The sequence below is a fragment of the Protomyctophum bolini genome, assembly GCF_963924005.1.
Source record: "Protomyctophum bolini genome assembly, chromosome: 7".
In the NCBI taxonomy this organism is placed as follows: Eukaryota; Metazoa; Chordata; class Actinopteri; order Myctophiformes; family Myctophidae; genus Protomyctophum; species Protomyctophum bolini.
Genome location: NC_137868.1, coordinates 47939228 through 47963054, shown reverse-complemented (window position 1 = coordinate 47963054; position 23827 = coordinate 47939228). Strand labels below are relative to the sequence as shown.

Sequence of the window (23827 nt, the reverse complement as noted above, 5' to 3'; positions counted from 1 at the left end):
GCTTGAGGTGTAATGCAGCTTTAAACAAAATAGCAGACAGTGGCACTGGTACATATCTGAACTAGAGTTCTCATCGGGCCCGAAATTTGAAGCCCGGCACGGCCCGGCCCTAACTGGGTCAGCCCGAAGCCCGGCCCGGCCCTAAAAAATACCATAATGTTAGGCCCGAAGCCCTATAAAGCCCGACAAAGAAAAAAAAGAACGCCACTTTTATTGCATGGCCAGCGCAGCAGCATGCGACGGCGCATGCTGCTGTGCTGGCCATGCAATAAAGTGGCGTTCTTTTTTTTCTTTCAGTGTGTGTCTGTGTGAGAGTGAGAACGGAGTTCAATGGACTTATCGCCGAAATAAAGGATTTATGTAGCTCATTTATGTACCATTTCCATATCATTCTAATGGATTCCATTTCCAGTGGTGGTGAGTACTGTAGCTCCCCGTTTCCTCTGAAGTGAAGCTATGTCCAAGACCCCAAGTATCGTCCCCGTTCGGTGTCCAAAAGAACAAACATAGCCTACAAAGTTTACAAACGAAACCATCCATGCACCCGCTCATGGCGTGTCTCGACAGCTTAGAGATCTGTTATTTTAAATCGGGCACATATAACGAGGAGCGCCGCTGCCGCACTGAGGGACGGCGGTTATAATACTAATCATTTTGTAAATCAAATAGCCATTAGCCTGTAGCCTGCAGTGGACTGTAACATTGCGTGGTCAGATCATACACTACAGAATATGGATCGTTGGTGACTATATGACGTTGATTAGGCCTAATGATTAGGTTATTCATCGCAGCCAGCTGGGTTTAACGAGATGGCTCAGTGCAACTGTTTTTGTTATGTTGCAGTCTATCGTGTGATAATCCGATTGATTTATAAAACATTTAGCATTATGAACTGAAGCTCATTTGGTGCGCCGCAAACCAGAGGCCAGCCAGCGGTATAAACATTAAACAACCACCCCACCGTTCACTTCTCTCTGCCTGCGCATTTGCGCAATCAGTAATCCATTCCAAGCCCCCCAGCTCCACTCCTCCGTCTTCCTCCTGTCACAAGTGAATCGCCATAGCGCAGCCCTCTTCATAATAAATACATACTTGTAGGCTATATAGCCTACACATTACACAAATAACAGAATTGCTATTTTTATTATAATAACTAACTAATATTTTTGAAAAAAGAAAATAAGAAAATCACGGAAAATCACAGAGCCCGAGGCCCGGCCCGGCCCGGCTAATTAGCATATTTTTTGGGCCCGGCCCGGCCCTAAAATGTCGGGCCGGGCCGGGTCGGGTTCGGGCAGAAAATGAGAACTCTAATCTGAACTCATCTTCTCACAGTGCGTGTCAACCACATAGCCGACATTTCTCAGCTTTGTTATGCGTACACACCCATGGTACTGTGCCAAGAGAACTCACAAATCAAACGCACGTACAGTACACGCAGTCAAGTTGTCTACAGTCTACCGATGTTAAACATCTCAAACCCACACCCTAACCTCCCACGGGGAAGCACACCTAAACCTAACCTAAGAGTCTGTTTAATTATTTAATTATTTAGTTTTATGAAGGTTTACATTTTATACTGTGAATTAATTGCACTAGCAAAGTGTAACATGCAGTGAGGACGGAACGTTTGTTCTACCCCATTGGTTCTCTGGGGTCATAAGGAGTGTTCTACCCCATTGGTTCTCTGGGGTCCTAATATGAGGAGTGTTCTACCCCATTGGTTCTCTGGGGTCATAAGGAGTGTTCTACCCCATTGGTTCTCTGGGGTCCTAATATAAGGAGTGTTCTACCCCATTGGTTCTCTGGGGTCCTAATATAAGGAGTCTTCTACCCCATTGGTTCTCTGGGGTCCTAATATAAGGAGTGCCGTAACAGAGGCTTGTCATGTCAGCTGTCACTAAACTCAATGAAGGCGTGTTTTGGGCTGTAAAACAATCTGCCCATTTTGACCTATTTAGTTTTTCTTGCAAATATTTGATGCTGCTGCTTTAGATTCTACCAGCATATAAACACAGCAGAGGCCCTTCCAGGGACCCCTGGGTGCCACAGGCACACAGTTTCATTCGACTATGAATGGGCCTTTTGCGCCATGACACAGTAAGTGCCCTCTTGCCCTTATATGCTCCAAGGGCTAACTGAGCTGACAGTCCTGGTCCACCTAAATGCTCCAGGGTATGCCCTATGCCCTATAGGTATACCAGGGTCAACTCACATAAGTTACCCCAACCTAAAAGTCTATGTACGTGACCTGCCTCGTCCAGAGGCGACACCCAGGACTACGTGAGTCATAGCAAGCTCTGCCACGTCCAGGTTATAGAATCTTGCAAAAGGTTGACGGATGACCAACTTGCAACCGTACACAAGGTATGGTTCAAGAGTTATAAGCCAAAACGTAAAGTGGGCTGTTATAGCGCCACCATGAGGCCGACCGATATAATTATAAGTTAATTCATTTTAGTAATTATTATGAACCTATTATTATGACGAGACGAGACAAGCTGTCAGCCAATTTCATTGGGAAAAAAATGCTGTCTGTATTACACTATACACTATTATACGTATTACACTATTACACTATTATACTTATTACACTATTACATTTATTACACTTATCGGATTGAGGGAACATAGGGCTGAGGCAGGGGTCGGCAACCGGCGGCTCTAGAGCCGCTTGCGGCCCTGGTGGCTCTCTGTAGCATTACAAAAATATCGATGAAAATGTATAATGTTTATTTTTTCACATATTTATTTTTCATTTATGGTTTCTGTAGGAGGCAAAACGTGACAGAAACATTCTTAAGTTTCCCAATTTTGTAAAAAATGTTTATAATAAATAGTAAGTTTCAGCACATAATGTCAACTAAAATTTGCGTCATAATGCGACACTCGCATGCTGCGCCAGACAGGTGTCTACGTCGATAAACAAACCGGTGGGCGTGTGAGGCTGCAGCTATGGCTTCTACAGGGAGAAAAAGGAAGATAGCAGATGAAAATCGAGGTTTTAACAATTCGTGGACAGACGCGTATGCCTTCACAGCCAATGCAGATGGATTGCCTGTGTGCTTAATCTGCAGTGACAAACTATCCAACAACAAAAAAAGTAACGTGGAAAGACATTTCCAGGGAAAGCATGTTAAGTTTGCAGCTGACCACCCGGCTGGGAATGAGAGAAAGAGAGCTGTTGCGGAACTGCAGAAGAGAGCAGAAGAGAGCAAACTAACTTTTAAAAAGTGGATCGCAGCTTCAAACTCCACCACTACTGCTAGTTTCGTTGCAACCCGGGAGATAATAAAACGTGGCAAGCCGTTCACAGACGGTGACTATATGAAGGAGTCGTTCATTAAAATATCAGAGCACCTATTCTCAGACTTCAAAAACAAAACTGAGATAATACAGAAAATTAAAGATATGCCTCTCTCCGCAAAGACAGTCAAAGAGAGAGCCATAAAAATGGCAAACAACATCACCAGTCAACAAATCAATGATATAAATTCAGCCCCAGCATTCTCGATTGCCTGTGATGAGTCGTGTGATGCGATTGATATCGAACAAACTGCACTGTTGTGCAGGTATGTAAACGGTGACGGGCCGCAAGAAGAAGTAATCGAGTTGATACCACTGAAAGGCCAAACACGCGGGGAGGACATTTGTGCTGCTGTTGTGAAGTCTTTAAAAGACAATGGAATAAACACTGACCACTTGGTGTCTGTGGCTACAGATGGGGCGCCTAGTATGCGTGGGAAACATAAGGGTTTTGTGACTCTACTACAGAAAGAGTTGGATCGAAAGCTGCTTGCGTTTCACTGCATCTTGCACCAAGAGGCACTGTGTGCACAGACATTCCCACCGGAGTGTAGTGAGGTGATGAACCTTGTGATCCAAATGGTGAACAAAATCATTGCAAACGCCTTAAATCACCGTCAGTTCCGTGCATTACTGGAAGAAGTCGAGAGCGAATACACAGATCTCCTCCTCCACAATAAAGTCCGCTGGCTGTCCAGGGGTGAGGTTTTGCAGCGCTTTATCGCTTGTGTAGAACACGTCAAAACATTCTTTGAAAGCAAAGGCCTGAGCTACCCACAGCTAGATGATCCAGTGTGGCTGGAAAAGTTACACTTTATGGCGGATATGACCAGTCACCTGAACAAGCTTAACACAAGTCTCCGGGGACGTGGGGGCACTGCCCTGCATATGCTGGAAACGGTCCTATCATTTGAGCGCCAGCTGACCGTGTTGGCCAGGGATGTACAGCGAGACACACTCTCTCACTTCGACTCCCTGAGAGAGTTCAAAGCAGCCAACCGCAATCACACTATCAATAGTGAATATTTCCAAAGTGCGATCATCGATATGCAAACTGCATTTGGGACGAGATTTAGTGAGTTCAGAAAGGAAAAAACAACACTCTCGTTCCCTGTCTCACCCCTGGAGATTGACCCGTCCCTGTTGAACACGGCTGCATTTCCAGGAGTAAAGCAAGCTGAATTGGAAATGGAACTGGCCAATATCGCTGACAAAGATTTGTGGGTGTCCAAGTTCAAAAGTATGACAGCCGAGATAGAAGACGTCACTCGTCAGAAAGCCACTCTCGCCCTTGAACACAAATGGACAGAGATCGTAAACCTCACAAAACACGACACACTTGTGTGGAAAACATGGAATGCTCTTCCAGACAATTACGTGAACATGAAAAACCTCGCATTTGGAGTATTATCCATCTTTGGATCAACATACCTTTGTGAGCAGATATTCTCAAACATGAACTTCATTAAATCAAAATACCGCACACTCCTCACCGATGAGAGCCTGCAGTCGTGTGTGAAAATTAAAGTGACATCTTACGTGCCCAATGTTGAGAAGCTCTCCAGTGACGTCCACACACAGAAATCACATTAAACGGGTAAGAACACAGTCCTTTCATAGGCGCTTAATTTATTAACGTTAATTAGCTGTTTCATCAATGTCAGTATTTTTAATGACGCGGATATTATTGTGTTGTATTGCTCAGGTCAGTCAGAGCTGGATTGCTGTAGCCTACTGTGGTGTGGGTGTCTGAATTGAGGCCGAAGGTGGACCAGAGAAGAGGATTGCACACTGAAAATGCAACTGGACTATATTTTCGTTTTATTTGGCTTTTTTAAAGGCTATTAGGCTGCTGTGTTTTATTTTATTTTATCCTTGCAGGCTGCGTTTTATTTAATTATTTTGCATGCACTATACATGGGGACTGTCACTCAGGAATTACAGTTTGATTGATTGATTGATTTATTAACAGTTTGCAGAATTACAGTACATTTTAAGTACAACTGTATTGCACTAAAAGTGACTACTGTCTTGTGTTTGGTAAGAGAATCCCCCAAATAAAAATGACAACAAAAATCTTATTTCTTTATTGAATTTCTATAATTGTCAATGCAACAAAACATGGCATAATAATGTAATGAAAGTTAAACCATAGCACACTTTTTATTTTGATAGGCTAATATCCACTTGCAGCCCTGTTGTCTTCATTATATAAGCATTTTAAGGCTTAAAAAAATGTGCGGCTCCAGATAGATTTTGAATAATTTTTTTTGGTCGAAAATGGCTCATTCAACATCTTGGGTTGCCGACCCCTGGGCTGAGGGAACATAGGGTCTGTTTTGGAATGGGACAACATAGGGCTTAGGGAACATAGGGTCTGTTTTGGAATGGGACAACATAGGGCTGAGGGAACATAGGGTCTGTTTTGGAATGGGACAACATAGGGCTTAGGGAACATAGGGTCTGTTTTGGAATGGGACAACATAGGGCTGAGGGAACATAGGGCTGAGGGAACATAGGGAGGGGTCATGCCTATGTTCCCTCAGCCCTATGTTCCCTCAGCCCTAGTATGTTCTCCCATTTAAAAACAGACCCTATGTTCCCTCAGCCCTATGTTCCCTCAATCCGATAAGTGCAAGTGTAATAAATGTATTAGTGTAATAAGTATATTAGTGTAATAGTGTAATAAGAGTAATACAGACAGCATTTTTTTCCAATGAAATTGCCATTAGATGCTACTATTTCCCCCCAAAACAGCTCGTCTCGTCTTTTTTTCTCCTCATCTTTTTTCTCGTCTCGTCTTATTTTCTCGTTTCGTCTCGTCTATTTTCTCTCATCTCGTCTTTTATTTCTCATCGCATTTATTTTCTCGTCTCGTCCTTTTTTCTCGTCTCACCACGCATCAAGGAAGCAGGCACGACTGCAATTCATCTTAAATGAGAATTCCATACTAAAAGGCTTTCTTACCTTTCTTTGTAGACCAAAGACCAAAGAGGTCCAGGTGTTATTTTGTGCAAAAGCTCCTTATTGGCTGTTTCCCCTACCATAAGCCCTAAATGAATTGCATTGAATGGAATGGGAATTGAATGGGGCTATGGGGTGTTGTGCTAATTCGCTTATTTCCATCGCTCAAAATTATAATTTCTTTGTATATATCCTCTCTTCATAATGTAAATAATATCCCAAGCGGCACACTTTACTACTTCTTTCGATGGAAATAAGCAAACTAGCATAACACCCCATAGCCCCATTCAATTCATGCAATGCAATTCATTGAGGGCTTATGGTAGGGAAAATAGCCAATAAGGATTTTTTGCACAAAAAAACACCTGGACCTCTTTGGTGGGGACGTAACAACTACAAAGAAAAGTAAGAAAGATAAGAAAGCATTCTAGCATGGAATTCTCCTTTAATGTCTTTTATCGGGTGCACGGTCTGAGAAGAACCTGTTAAACAAGACAATACCAGCACTCACGGAACTGTCCTTAAAGGAACTTTATTGTTTCGATTTCCCAGAGTATAATTTTTCAGTTCCTTGTATATATATATATTTTTTTTTTACCTTCCTTGTCTGGTTAAATGTGGTAATGTGTAAAAAGGCTGAGTCAGACTTGTTGTTCACAGCGCACACCTGACAACATATGTGACCAGGGACAGTAGTTTGATATACAAGGGGGCCATGGTCATTTTTCAGTTATTTACATATTATGAAACTGCACACTGTAACCTTTCATATGATGTATTGCTCATTGAAATTGGGGGGGAAATGAAGAAGTTATGACCATTTGAAACTTGTTGAACCAGAAATGTCAAATTAGAGAATTCCCTCTTCAAAGATTCCTTCGAATTTAGCACCTCTGAGCCCAGGAATGGGTGTGACAATAGATACTTGTCTCCACCCCTAGATACTTGCATAAACACTCCCCCCATCCTCTAACCACTCCACACTGTCAACTGCACAGAATGACTTGAGTGGAAAGAAGAATAAGGACATCTAGAACTCTTAGAATAAAAATAAAGAGAGATGAGAAAGTATCAATATTGCAATATAGAAATATAGGACGACGTTGTTTAGTGTATGTTTTGTAATGATACAATCTAAAAAGTAACTAGTAGGCTAATTGAGTTTTCAAATAAATACATGTGGAGTAAAACTACTTGCAGCTAACACTGCAAGTAGGCTATAATTTATTCCATGAAGTTACTTGTAGTTTTAGACCCATGCTTTTAATTGCTAAATTAAAAAATGCTGTATGTTTACATTACATTATTAATATGTACAAAGGTACCTTTTTACCCCTAAATGCATGGCTTGAATCAGCCGTGCATTGATGTGAAAGTCAAAACCTTACCAACAGAAAGTCAGGAGAAAAAATACCCTAGACGTTTGTTATGATCCTTCCACTTTTAAGAAGATCACACCAGGATTTGTACTACAATATGTCTTCACATTCAATATTTGAGCTGTTCTTCTAACAACAATGTCGTGGATTGATCAAATTATATAAACGACGGATTTCACTGCGACGCGCGATCACGCATGGATGTCATGGATTGATCAAATTATATAAAAGACGGATTTCACCGCGACGCGCGTTTACGCGCAATGTTATTCATTCATGTATTGATCAGGCAGCAGCATCCAACGGACAACGGTAATAAAGTTACAAAGATTAAAACACAGTGCTAAACATGCACATGTGTGCACTGAAATAAAGGGCAGAAGAATGGATTTACAACTAAGACAATCTCGTCAGAACGCGTGTGGTGTGGAGACCACAAGCAGCAACTTTTTTTTTCTTCAGTGGACGACGGGTAAATCAGTTAATTTATACTTTTATTACAATATCCAACAGCATCATATCAAGTTAACAATAATGCTGATGTTGTATTTACTATTGTCACAGAAACACACTGCACGGCTACTGTAACTGGAGTACAAAGATAGCTACGGCCAATCGAAACGACTCTATGTAAATACGTGCAGGAATGTTCACACCCCCAAAATACGGCAAATAATCTGTAATTATAGAGACATTTTTGCAATGTAAATACAACGACTTAATGACACTAAAACGATGTTCTGATGGAATACAAACATTCTTTAACATTCCAACTGTGTTAATGTGGCAAAAAACAAAAACCACCAAAAAAAAATAAGAATTGTATTTTGGTCTATAGTGAGATTTCATTACTGCCGACTTGTGGTTGAAAATACTGGCACTGGTCACATATATGAAATATTCAGACTGTACATGACCAAGACATCTCCCTTCAGGAACGGTATGGGTATTTGTGACATGGGGTACCAGAGCTGAAGAAAACCCATATTACTAAAGTATTACTAAAGGCTTTCCCGGTGTATTGTGCAGGAGGCCATCCAACTGGCTTATGCCAGTACAGGGTTTCAGCCTCCTGAAGGCCTTAAGGACCCAGGATGCTGCCATACCCTGCGTAGAGCTAGCCTGGGTAAACCCCTCCCCCCTCGTCAGATTTTCATTCTGCCTGAGGGGTGAGTCTGGCATAATCGCCTGTGTGGCTGTTTAGCCGTGGGGCGGGAGAGTAGCGTTGACGGACAACCCCTTCAGCCAATCAGCGTATTTCAAAACAAGAGGCGTCATCTAAACGCGTTCCGTTCCTACTTCACCTCATTCCATTTCCTCCTGTCTCACACACATTACTAGTCTCTATGCATTGCACACAGCAGCAGCGAAATATTCTTGCCACACTTTATTTTGTTATTTTGTTATTCTTATGGCTGAATCGAATGTCAACGATTTTTGCCGTCTCTGCAAAGATAATTGTCGGAAAGCCGGCCGTTTATCGAACACCAGGAAGATTTACGAACGGGATCCTAGCCAAAGAACCATATATCAGCGTCTGGTTTCCGTTGGCCTAAAGCTGCTTCCACAAGAGGACAAATCACTGCGTATTTGCAATAAGTGCTTCAGACAGATGACAACAATAGAGGAGTCGTTATTAACACTCAACAAATGGAAACAGGTAGAAACTGGTGCCGAACCGGCCGCTACTAGCCAATCTCCAACCACTCCGAAGACTACACCACCCCAAACGGAGAAAAGGATGAGAGATTCCCCGATTAAAACACCACGGGCAGCCAAAAGGAAAAGATATCATCCTCCTACTCCAAAGTAGTTCAAATGTGAAAAGTATTTTGTCTCCCATTTCTCATGTGCAATTGCAACTGTTTGTACATACATATATATATATATTTTGGCTTAACAAAGCTCTGAATGTAGGGTAACCATTTGTTTAATATGTTTGTGTGTATGTATAAATAGTTATAAATGTTTCTTTTTCATTGTTTAATTTGTGAAATAAAATGCTTGGAACACCACCTTTGCATTTCTTAAATAGCACTGTGTTAATACAGCATACGGTCTCAAAGGACAGGCAGTTGCAGGCAGTCGTCACAATTTATTGTGAGAGCATAAGTTGATACATACATGACATGATAGGAGATACTGCAGGATATAGTGTTTTTGGGTCACACATCTGGCAATTGCTTCAAAGGATTGGACAGAGAATGGCTTTCTCTACACTGGTACTGCATGGGAAGGGAATCTTTTGAGGTGTTGACTTCCCTTAAAAGTGTTACCCAAATAATGATTCTACATTCTCTACTTAATTAACCCCTGAGCTGCCTGAGACCTGCTTTATTGGATCAACCCAACAAAAATGTTTCCCATTACTAAAGCCAAATTTAACCTGGGAAGTGGTCCATCGTAACATTCTAATGTCTTTGAATGTTATGTCATGTTGATAAATATTTAACTGTCAAGAAGAGAAAAGCACTTAATTGATGGCTGATGTTTGATGTCAATCTCACCTAGCTCTCCCGGATTGAATCCACACCATGCAATAAGGGAACGCCATCTTAAAATATATATTTAGATCAATGAGCAAGGATATTGATAAGAAGCTCCTGGATTCTGTTTGTCTAGCAGTGGTTTAAAAAGAATATCAAGGTCCATTATTTGGCATTTGAGATTTAGCCCATTCTGTGTTTTAAGCATTGTTATACTGTAGCTGTTGAAACATAGATCTACAAGCTTGTAGATCTGCTATTTTTTTTCTTACAGAGCGAAGGTTTTTAACTCAAATCTTTGCTTCTGGGGGGTCCCTGGAACAACATTTTCAGATTGGGGTCGGCAGCCAATGACATTTTTGGGGGTCCTTGACATGAAATTGTTTGAGAACCACTGACAGAAACATGCGTTTTTTGTAGAATCGTCCTCAGGTCTAAATGGGTTAAGCTCTGACCTTAAACGTTAAATATTTTGTTATCTTTGGATAAGATTTTGTCCACAATTCCATGCTATATTAATGTGGTACCATAGGAGAGAGAAACGTTTACCAAAATAATTATTCTACATTCTCCAATTGTGTATACTGTAAATGAAGTAATGCAGACTATAATAGAACTCTAGGGAATGTAAAATGAAACCAAATGGACCCGTCACTCGGTAGACTTAAGAAGCAAGGCTTTTGCACACCTACAACAACAGACAATAAATAGAGTATCCAACAATGAAAACTTTATTAAGTTGCATCAGTATGACTCAAAACAAAACAAAATGTCATCATTTGAGCTGGAATTGGAATCCTCATTAGAATCACAGTATGTGTCTTCATCCGACTCATTAAAATAGCCACGGTAATAAATATCTGGCTGACAAAAAAGCTAGCACCCTCTGGGGGGTTGGCAGGCGGCATATCTTCAATGTCATGAAAAACATCATTGATAACTTGTAATATGTGCCGTGCATGTTCGTGGCTGTAGACAGGAAGGTGGTTATCTATGTAATCTATGTCGAAGATGTGTGCACACTTTTCCAAAACGGCAACAATCAATTGATCACTAAATCCTGTACACGCAGCCTGGCTAGTGAATAGGTATGGGAGGTCTGCAACCAAATCGTTTTTGTACTTCTCCAACTGTGCCTTGATTAATATTTTGTGATTATGTGTAACCACTCTTGACTTCAAAGGTACACAAATCTTTTTCTGCTGCTCATAAATGGGCAGAGGCTCAACACAAACACCTGATCCATCACATGAACATGACTTATGGCAAAATGTACAGCACAGATGACCTGGCTCAAGACTTTCTGTGATCTCTTCAAATGGACTATACAAAGCTTTTCTTAAGCAACTGGTTCTGCCTTCCTTAACCAATTCTCGTACTGCCTTTTCCACATGACATGACTGTTTTGTGTCGTATAAAACTGCGTGTGATTGCACTCCATTTCTCCCAGCTCTGCCAGCCTGTTGGACTATCGCTTCTGTGTCGTTTGGTGGACCAAACATCACCACATGAGAGATATTGGGAAAGTTGAGGCCCATCCCTAGCGCAGTTGTGGCAGCAACAACTCTGCAATTCCCCTGTCCATTCAGTGAACTAATCACAAAGTTCTTGTTGTCTTTGTCTGTCCCTTTATGGTACATGCCAATCAGTTCATTGTCCCACTTTTTCTCTGGGTCCCTGTCTAACCAGAAATCTTCACCTAGTTCTGCTTTCAGATAGTGGTACACTTCTGCTGTCTTGTCACGTGACGGGCAGTAGATAATGATCTGTGCCATCGCTGTTCCCTTGGCTCGAACATCATCCACAATCCAGTCAAGACATTGTACTTTTTCTAGTCGTGGTGCTGAGGCTAGTCCTAGCCGGATGTTGCTTCTGTTGGGGCTCACAATCACCCGTGTTGCATTCTCCATTGCTAGAAGTCTGGTGACTCTGTCTCTGGACTCCATGTCTGCTGATGCAGTCAGAGCCAACACTGGCGTGCCTGAAGAAGACATAAGAATAAGAATATAATACATGATGACACAAATAAACAGTGCTATTTATTGCAGAATAGTGCAATGGTAAATTACAAGACATAACAGGTTTATTTATTATGTACCGCACTACAGTTAACCCATTTAGACCTGAGGCTATAGGTCTAATAATGGTTTATAGCTTTAAACCATTATTTAAAACTGTAGCTGTTGAAAAATAGCAGATCTACAAGCTCGTAGCATGGCACTCACCTTGTTTCACAATGGATCGTAGTACACTAAGCTTTGAAAAGCTCTCTCTGAAGGCAGGTTTCCCCTTTGCACCCAGTCCCCTGAGAAAGACAATAAAGCAGACAATGTTGATTACCACAATGAAGCCAGTAGCCTAACGTTCCACTTGTGTTCACACTTCACAGATAACATTGTTGATTGATTGAAAATGTTAATAACAGTTTGTAGAACTGGGGGTCATCCGGTTTCTATTCATCAGAACATTTAAAGACAAATATACACTTGCAACAACAAAAAAAATCATCATATACACATGAAAAATAGGGGGCCTACATTGACTAGCCCTGGTAGTCTACTACAGTGATTTTTAACCAGTGGTCCGGGGACCACCAGTGGTCCTTGAGCGGGTTACAGGTGGTCCCCAGTTAAATTATGGAAAGTTGGTTACCAAATGGACCGTTATTATAGATTCTCTCAACTCTCTATTGTTAAACCTCTGCATTACATAATTTACAAGAAGTCTACACAATTACAGAATGTAGAATGTTATTTTTATCAACGTGTGCCTGCTATCTCTCCTAATCATACCAACAACATGGAATTGTGGACATTTTATACAACAATAACACAATATTGAGGCTAAATGTCATCAAATGGTGGTCCGTGGCTCAAGTTCTGTATAAATAAGGTGCCTTGATATGAAAAGGGTTGAAAATCACTGCCCTATAGTCTATAACACAAATAATCATAAGTTTAAACAGTAACAGGAGATATTTACCATTTGTATGCAACGTGTACTTCGTCGACCACTATCCCCTTGATGTTTTCACGATACACAGGACTTTCCAGCATTTTCAGCCACTTCTCGTTCATCAGCCAAGCCTCTGGACTGCCAAATACTAACTGATAGGATCCCTGTTCTAGGCCTGTAACGTTGTGAACACCAAGCTGCATAGCAGTAACTCCTAGTTTTGTTGCCTGAAATGTTGTCCAGCAGGGGGAGTGGGTTTACCCAGGCTAGCGTAGAGCAGGGTTTCAGCCTCCTGAAGGCCTTAAGGACCCAGAATGCTGCCATACCCTGCGTAGAGCAGGTTACCAGTACAGGGTTTCAGCCTCCTGAAGGCCTTAAGGACCCAGAATGCTGCCATACCCTGCGTAGAGCAGGGTTTCAGCCTCCTGAAGGCCTTAAGGACCCAGGATGCTGCCATACCCTGTGTAGAGCAGGGTTTCAGCCTCCTGAAGGCCTTAAGGACCCAGGATGCTGCCATACCCTGCGTAGAGCAGGGTATGCTCTGCCCTGGGCCTCTGCTGGTAGAATCTAAAGCAGCAGCATCAAATATTTGCGAGAAAAACAAAATAGGTCAAAATGGGCATATTGTTTTACAGCCCAATAAATCGTCTTCCATTGGCCTTCATTGAGTTGATTGATTGACAGCTGACATGACAAGCCTCTGTTACGGGTCTCAGGGCTGCTGAGTACCTCATTAATAAAACTGAACCTGAATAAACGGGGATAAAGACGGAGCAATGAGTGTTGCTTTTCTTTCCAGAATGTAACTAAGGGGAACCGGAAGCTGCGCTCCTTATATTGGGACCCCAGAGAACCTGGGCTAGAACAAACGTTCCGTCCTCACTGCATGTTACACTTTGCTAGTGCAATTAATTCACAGTATTAATTGTAAACCTTCATAAAACGAAATTATTAAATAATTAAACAGACTCTTAAAACACATTAAGTTGGGTCACACTCTCCTGGTGCCGCCACACCTTTGTTGGTTTACTCAACATTGGGGTTAATATTTGTCAGCCCCAGAGCCTATAGTTCAATCACATTGGAAGTGGCTCGGGAGGCATCCTTTGGTTAGACATAAGGTTGGTGTGGGGTGCGTTAAGACGACCGGATTAAGGTTGGTGAGGGGTGCGTTAAGGGTTAGGTTAGGTTTAGGTGTGCTGTCCCATGGGAGGTTAGGTTAGGGTGAGGGTTTGACATGGTTAACATCGATAGACAACTTGACTGCCTGTGCGTGCGTTTATCTTGATTTGTGAGTTATCTTGGCACAGTACCATGGGTGTGTACGGTGTGCACATAACAATAACCATGCTGCTTCTATGCAACGATTGGTATGTGGTAATGTGGTTGACACGCACTGTAGGAGGAGAAGATGAGTTCAGATATGTAACAGTGCCACTGTCTGCTATTTTGTTTAAAGCGGCATTACACCTCAAGCAGACTGTAATTATGAAACCTTTTAATTAATTGTCTGGTTTGGGTGTTATTTTGTTCATAAAGTGCATGCTATTCTTGTGTGATCCGATCCTCAACACAGGATTTGATATATCCAGACTAACATTATTAGTATTGCCTTCACCACCAATAACCATGATAGTACAGGAGCTATCTGCACCCGGGGGCATTATGCCAGCTTGTGCATGTGATCGACATTTGCATTAATGTTTTATTTTTGCCACGGACATGCAAAACAAGTGATCAATGATATTACCAGAACACAAATGTATAGCCTACAGTACTAATAGACTCTTGACGTGTCATATATTGTCTACTCTATTCCACTGCGCTACACATTTTAAAATAAGTCACTTATCAAAACTTATTTTTGGGGAAAAGCTACAACACATTACGTTACGGCATGTTGTGACCTTGTAGATCAGCAATTGTCCTTTCTTCTTAGCCTATAATGACATGCCCAAAATCAGGATGTCTGGGTTAAAGTAGTTGGATATATAGTTACCCAACTAACTTACCCAGCAAGACTGGGGAGTTATCCACTGTATACTGCCAGGTGGCCGTCCTGAGACAGGCATCATGTGGCATAATGCATGGTCCAAGTATATTCCATGTTGGGGTACAGTTGCAGTCCAAGAAAGGGACCCTTAGCTGCAAAGGTGAATGGTGAATTATTGCAGATGGCCTTTCACAGGACAGTGTCACTTGGGGACATGAGGAGACAGGAAGTTCTACAGGCTAAACTAGTTTTGTTTGTCAACGTATCTTAAATAGTTGGTGTCAGTTCATTAAGGTGTGTACTCTAGGTTGATGAGACAACAATGCAATGGAAACATACCTGAGATTCAAAACAGATAGGTTGATGAGACAACAATGCAATGGAAACATTCCTGAGATTCAAAACAGATAATTACATGAGTGATTCATGTCACTGTCAGAATTTAAAGGAATGTTTCACTGTTCACTGTTTCACTGTGTTGTTGTGGAGCATTTGCTATAACAAAGTAGATAGACTAGACCCCATGCAGTAGTGTCATTGCTGTAACTTGGTATCTGTAATGTGTTCTGTTGCTGCAGGGTGAACTACTGTATGGGTAGCATTATAGTATAATTGATGCCTTACAGCCCCCCCCCCCCTGTCTGTTTTGGAATGAGGGAACATAGGGCTGAGGGAACATATAGGGCTGAGGGAACATAGGCCTGAGGGAACATAGGGCTGAGGGAACTTGGGTACAGTCCCCATAGGGACGACCCCCACACTACTTTTATCTAGTAGATCTGCTATTTTTGCTCTTTTTTAAATTGAAAATATGAATTATTTTTAGCTATTTCTGAATTGAAATCTTGAAAAGTTAATGTTTTATTTCATTTCAAATACTTTTTTTTTTAATATACACCCCTGTGTCAATCATCTAATGTGATCCTGGGCTCTACACACCCTCCACCAACCTAGTCCCCATATATGGGGGACAAGGGGAGAGCAACGGACTTCAACTCATGCTTCCTTCATGCCTGAGTGTCCAATTTGCTCCTTTACACCTGACAGGGGGGAGTTTCCCTGGTTGGACGTAGCGTGTGGAAATACAAATACATTTATATGTTCTTACTTCTTATGTTAAATTTAGGAATTTAAATGCAAATACATTAGACATACAAAAAAACTAGTAGGCCTACTCATAATATAGACTATAGTAATTAAAGCGGATCATGTTTGCATGTGTGGAATTGTAATTGTAATTGTTTTGGGGGAAAACTTTCACCTGGACAGGACCTTTAATGACAATGTCACACCGCTCCCTATCACTCAGCTGTCCTGGCCAAAGAGCTGGGTCATCAGTTATGATGTCATTCACTGGCACTGCAGGTGCTTCAGAATCAGATAGCTCCTCCTCTGGCTCCTCATCTTCAATTCCATCTTCAATATCATCATTATCACTGGCTACGTTTACATGAGCAGTTAAATCCCCTTTTCATTCCGAATAGAAGTTCAATCCTATTAAACGTTGTTATGTAAACACCTACAAAAACGTACATCCGAATGAAAACGCTCGATGCGATCTAAAAACCATTCCGATGTCACTGGCCGGATTACTCCGATTTTCAATGCGATTGAAAGAAATTTGACTCATGTATACACTGCTTCGGATGTAAATTCATTCTGGTCTTTCTGAGCATGCTCCAATGCGCTCATATCCAAGGCGCGCCGTCTGCGCCGAGGAGTTTGCACATAGAGCGCGTTATTTCGTTCCTTTTTTCAGATCCGAAATCCACACAAAAAACGTGGAGCAGCAGCAGATGAGATACCCCTGATCTGTGTGTGTGTGTGTGTGTGTGTCACAGTGTGTGTGTGTGTGTGTGTGTGTGTGTGTGTGTGTGTTCAACGGTCTCTCTCTCTCTCTCTCAAAAATAACGAGCGACCCGATACAATAATAATCAGCAGTGTTGCGTTGCGTGCCCTGGCCGTGCTGTAGATACAAAGTATAGTAGTAGGCCTAATGAACTGCCTATATTTTATGTGTCCAACAGATGGCGTAGTTTCACGTGAATTAACATGTATCATGTCTTCTATCACTTCTCCATATAAACACTCATTCGGAATGACCATTTCCCATGTAAACTCGCGGCAAAAAACATTACATCGGATGTATTTTATTCGGAAGTATTTATTCGGAATAATCACCCTTCATGTAAACGTAGCCACTGTCACTGCTACTGTTACTAGTAATAATATTAACAGCCCTAGTTGCAGCAGCAGCCTCACTGGTACTAGCCGATGATGATGATGATGGTGGTGGTACTACTGGGGCCCCAGTAGCACCACCACCATCATCATCATCGTCGTCTTCAACTCTTCATCATCATCATCATCATCATCATCACTGATGCTAGTAGCAGCCCTAGTAGCAGCAAACTCACTTGTAGTCAATCGACTAGTAGTTGCAGCCTCAGAACCAACCTCATTGTTATTGTTAGTGTCTACATTAGCCTCCTGGTGCAACACTTCCTCTTGCTCTCTCTCCTCTAAAATTGGGTTGGGTTCTTCTGCTGGCTTGAAATAACTTGTTGGGTAAAGAAGCCCCGGAGCATTTCAGCTTTTTTCTTTTTCTTGTCCTTTTGAGATCCACTGGGGTAAACTCGTTTCATGATTGGTGTTGCTCTTAGTTGCACTCTGACTCACTCATTCAACTAAACTAGTACAAACGCAAATTAACAACAAACTGATGCAGCAGAAAATGCAACCAGAGAACAGATGCATGACACTCACTGAACACATTGGTAGAGGAAGCCTATTTGTTGTAATTTCAATTGGTTGGTATTAATACCCAAACAATCATTTTCGACAGGAGAATGATCTGCAATTTACGTCACTGAAAACTTTCATATTAAATTAATTTACTCACCTAGAGTTTAAATCGTTAAATGGAGTATCATGTAAGAACACACTTTTGTTATTGAAGAGCAGGGTAAATATGACGTTTTGCGCCAAGGTCCTATTCCTTTAGGCTGTATGATTGACTTTGTTGTTGTTTTGTTTTGCAACATTATTTCCACGTTGAATCGTTCTGACGTCCGGGTTTGAGCAGCAGTATAGGGGGACAAAGACCAACAGGGGAGCCCATGATTGGGTGGCAGTGTCGTACACGGCTCGGGGACAGACAGGGAAGCCGGCTGGGGGAGCTAGTTGAGACAGAGGCGGGTTTTTGAGACAGACAGCAGCTCGAGCGGGCTTGTTTGAAAGCGTCTCTCGGGACGGAGTGCGTGATGTTGGGCCGACGCCCTAAGGAGAAGGACCCACCTTGCAGACCCATTTCGCCGTCGTACGAAAATGATAATGAAGTTACGGATTCATCAGGGGAGGAACTGGAGAAGGAAGGCAACGATTTGGAGGAACTGAGAGGGCACCGAAACCAAAAGAAAAGAAAGAAAGGAGATGGAAGCCTGTCAGAGAGTGATGAAGGAAGTGAGGGATATGCGGTCGGGATGATAGCGAAGGAGCAGGCTGACGGACTGTTTGGTGACCCAAGAGCGGTAGGGAAAGCTGTGGAGGAAACATTGGGCAGGGTAAAATCTGTAAGAGTTACTAGGAGTGGAATGGTCATAATAGAATGTATGGATAAAGATCAGGCAGAGAACGCAGTAAGGGGCAGACTGAACTTCAAGGGGAGGAAAGTGAGCATGTTTCATCTGGGGGGAAATCGAAGGAAGAAGGGAGTGATAGGGGGCGTCCCACTATCGATGAAATGTGGACAGTTTTTGGAAGTGGATGGAGTTTGTGAGGCAAGGAGGCTGACGCGATTTAAGGAAGGAAAGCGGGAGGACAGTAACGCCGTGTGTCTGACGTTTGAGGGGGAGATACCGGAAAGAATATATGTGGAATATATGAGTTACTATGTTAGACCATTTGAGAGAGCGCCATTGAGATGCTATTGCTGTCAGCAATATGGGCATGTAGCGGCTGTGTGCAGGGGCAACAAAGTATGTGGGAGGTGTGGAGAAGATAAATGTAATGAGGACTGCAAAGAGGCGAAAGCCAAATGTATTCACTGTGGAGGAGAGCATCATGCAGGTTCGGCCCAGTGCTCCAGGAAGATCAAGGAGACCACGGTCCATAAAATGAGAGCAGAATGGGGCATGTCGTATGCGGAAGCTGTACAGAAAGTGGAAGGAGGCAGTAAAGAGAGAGGGGCCGAAAGAAGGGAGCAGTTGGAAAAGGAGACTGTGCGCACAAATGAGATCTGTATGGATAAAACAAAATTCCTAGCCTTTATAGCGATGGTAATAAACTGTGCGGTGGAAATAAAGAGGAAGTCGGAGAGGATCAAAATGGTACTAGAAGCAGAAAAAAGGTTCCTAAATGTCGATGACGTCACTGGGGAAGATCTGGATAATGTGCTGAGGGAGGAATTCACGGGGACTCAGACCCAATTGGGTCTGAATAACTGAGTGGACTATAAGGGTTGGGATCACTGGGTGGATAGTGGACACTGTTTGATTTTAGAAGGTTTAGTTCTAGAAGTCTGATCCACATACGGATCAGAAGGGGGCGGTAATGCAACGATTTGGATGCCAACCGCCATAAAACCCCAATAAGAAGAAGAAGGGGAGCCCATGACGGGACGGATGGCCGCGACCCGGCGTCGCTTAACGGGGGAGGATCATGAAGAAGTGACGCCGAGGAAGCGACGCCATGGGCCATGGCCCTGGGGGGGCCCCCCTAACCGACCGCAATAGGCGAGTCTGCGACGGAACGGGCTGGTGGGGCTGCGATATTAAACATTTTTCAGGGAGAAGTCTCGGGCCTCTAGCCGTCGGGGCTCTACGCAGCTGCGTAGTTTGCGTAGCGGTAAAAACCGCCCCTGATAACAGATTGGCTGGATGGCAACCACAAGGTTCCCAGTTCAAACCCGGGCTAGAGTTAGTGTCGAAGTGTCCTTGAGCAAGACACTGAAACGTTGGTGCCTTGCAGTTTAATTCCTCATGTGTAAATGGGTGAATGTAATGCACAATCTATGTAAAGAGCCTTGGATAAAGGTGTTCTATAATTGCACCATTTTACCTCCTCATAGATGATTCAGGACAGTGATTTTTCATATAGAAATCACATTTATTATTGAGGGTTAAATGCCTTGCTCAAGGGAACCTATTTGGTAATTGCTGAGGGAGTGTACGGCATTTCTCATTTACCTTCCTAACCAGGACTTTCCCAGCCAGGACTTTCCCAGCCAGTATGGGTTTTGAACCACAGACCTTCCCCAACTTGGTGTCACTTATGGTATATCATCATCATCATCATGTCACTAGATCTCCAAGCCCACAGCACATTTTTCACATATTCTTAGATTTAACAAATACAGTATAGGCCCTTTATACATTGTAATGAAATGTATCAGGCCCGTCTGCCTGATGAAGTAAAACGCATCTACTCATACTGTTTATTATAAATATGCACTTATCGATGGCAATATTCTATCTAGATGTTATGACCTTCTTGATTGATGATTCTTCTACACCAAAACAGCTGAGCTTGCTTAGCAAATTTGGATCCATAAGAACAAATTCCATAGACATTGGGATTGAGACATTGAGACACTTTAAACTGTACATATTGTGTAAATGGTAAATGGTGCATTTATATAGCGCCTTTATCCAAGGTGCTTTATATAGATTGTGCATTACATTCACACATTCATACACCGATTGCGACGGAAGCCATGCAAGGTACCAACCAGCACATCGGGAGCAATTTGGGGTTCAGTGTCTTGCCCAAGAACACTTCGACATGTAGACAGGAGGAGCCGGGATTCGAACCGCCGACCCATGGATCATTGGACGACCTGCTCTACCTCCTGAGCCACAGTCGCGAAAATAATAACATTTAAGTCGACATCAGCCTACTTTCTGTTCTGCTGTGCTTGCCAGTTGTTAATTACTGTACATGTGTTTGACAAAAGCTTATGAAAGTACACCCAGGTGTAAAGAGCTTGTGAAAACAAACACTGTTGATAGTTAAGAGAGTCCACTTCTCTGTTTGCTTACTTCTGTTAGCATCCATTAGTGGGATATCACAGTATATCCAATAGCTTTGTATGTCTATAGCTTTGAGTGTAAAGGGTTTGATGTGGTCAGATCAACATATGGGATGTCAGAACAAGTGAGCTCCATACAGTATATGGAGATCGGTAGCGGGGACATTCTCTTGAGTGTACAGGGTTTAATGAGGGCCCAGTTAGGGCAGGGCCTTCATTTTCGGGCCTGTTTAGAACCTTAGTTTTCACCGGCTGCCGGGTGCGGCTGCACTACTAACGTTGGGGCAGGCCCGTCTATAGAGTTTGTAATTTGAATGGACAGGTATAAGTCAAAAGGGAGACATCAAAGAGGAAGGGATGGATGGGGAAGGATCAACATATGGATTATGTCAGAACATGTTCTGACATATATCCATATATGGAGATCTAAGGGATGACATCAGGGGCCTCCTGTCGCATTTACTATGACATCAGGTTCCTCACAGATTCCTAACAGCAACCTTCGGTTGCAATGACCCTAATGTTACCCTATAGTGTTAACTGATCTGAATTACTTCAATGGAATGTAATATAATGGATATGCGTTTTACTTTATCAGGCAGACAGGCCTGATACATTTCATTACAATGTATAAAGGGCCTATACTGTATTTGTTAAATCTAAGAATATGTGAAAAATGTGCTGTGGGCTTGGAGATCTAGTGACATGATATACCATAAGTGACACCAAGTTGGGGAAGGTCTGTGGTTCAAAACCCATACTGGCTGGGAAAGTCCTGGCTGGGAAAGTCTATAGGTAAATGAGAAATGCCGTACACTCCCTCAGCAATTACCAAATAGGTTCCCATGTGCAAGGCATTTAACCCTCAATAATAAATGTGATTTCTATATGAAAAATCACTGTCCTGAATCATCTATGAGGAGGTAAAATGGTGCAATTATAGAACGCCTTTATCCAAGGCTCTTTACATAGATTGTGCATTACATTCACCCATTTACACATGAGGAATTAAACTGCAAGGCACCAACGTTTCAGTGTCTTGCTCAAGGACACTTCGACACTAACTCTAGCCCGGGTTTGAACTGGGAACCTTGTGGTTGCCATCCAGCCAATGTGTTATAAATCATTATAAGGCCAAGTATAAATGCATCATGAAATGCATATAACACAGTTCTACACACTCATAACACAAACCATTGTATAATGACAGTTTCTATCTATGTTAAATATCATAGTTGTAAGTCATTGCAATCATTTTATAATGCTTTATAGTCACTCTTAAAATGCATTAAAATCCATTATACAGTGAGTACATAATAAGTCACTATAAGAGGTAATTTGTTGTTCATATTTTATTTGTATTGCACTTGTCACTCACAGGGACTCTCAGAGTGCTATAAATTAAATCATATTGAAGATTAGAATTAGAAGGTACTCATCAAGGATCCAGTCATCCCAAAACAGGTGCCAAGATGTCTGAGGTCCCTTGTATTCATAACACAACACAATAAAAAAATGTACAGTCGCATTAAAAACATTAGTGTACATAGTGTATACAGACAGACTAGTGTTTCATTTGTCATAGTAAACAGACACTGGCACTGGTACAGTAACTCACCTTGATTACAGCTGCTCTACAATAGGCACAGCGTGTGTGTGTGTGTGTGTGTGTGTGTGTGTGTGTGTGTGTGTGTGTGCGCGCGTGCGTGTTTATCTCAATATGCAACATATTGTGAGTGGGCAATAATCTGCATTGCCAGACTATAGCAATTGCACAACTTTATTATTATTATTATTATTAGTAGTAGTAGTAGTATTAGTATTATTATTATTATTGGACTATTGATGTCATAATCTGTATGGTATTTTCCATTATTACGTTATATCATGCTGAGTTATAAGACATTGTAGGCCTACCATGAAACAAGCTTTTTATATCAGGATTTAGATTAGATAGATTTAGATTTATTTATATAAATGCTATATAAATGCACCATTTACCATTTAGGCCTATAAAGAATTTCGGTATTATTATATTATATTAAACTATAAACATTCATTATTACTAAGAATTTTAATCAGTAGTAGCCATTAGCAATTTTTACTATGTCTTAAATAAAATATAGGCTAATTTATACATAATTATTTATAGTTTAATTTCGGTATTTAACTTATAAACATTGATAATTAATAAGTATTGTACCCTTCACTCAAGGGGCTGGGTGTAACCATAAGGGGTAACCCCACCCACTCCTCTCAAAACCCCACCCACTCCTCCTCCATAACCCCGCCCACTCCTCCTAGGAGAAGCCCCGCCCCGATCTGCGGGCTGCATTCAGGGGTATAGTGGAGTGCGCAAAACGGCCTTGAATTAGTCATGGGAGTGTTTAAGGCGTGTTTGAGAGTTACCCAATCAACATGTCCGTACTATTTTCTTTACCAGTCAGCTGATGTCACATGCGCACTTTGGGGATCGTTATATTACATTTCTTCAGGCTGGCACCATAGAAGACATGACATATGACTTTGTCACATTTGGGTTAATTATTCCTATTGCACTGCATGCTGTCACCTTTATGCCTCAAAATAATTTGTTTATATTGAGAAACACCAGTAAAATTATATTTTAATTTAAATTATAATTATATTATATTTGAAATGAGTAATGAGTTGAATGCGTGGTGCGTAATGCTGTGGCCCGTGATGGTATATGGTC

The 23827-nt window shown here is 41.9% G+C and overlaps 1 protein-coding gene across 2 annotated transcripts in view; it reads right to left on the bottom strand.

The window, feature by feature from the left end:
* Window positions 1–23827, bottom strand: part of LOC308318388 (uncharacterized protein) — a 251965-nt gene that overhangs the window by 108895 nt on the left and 119243 nt on the right. The window lies entirely within an intron of this gene.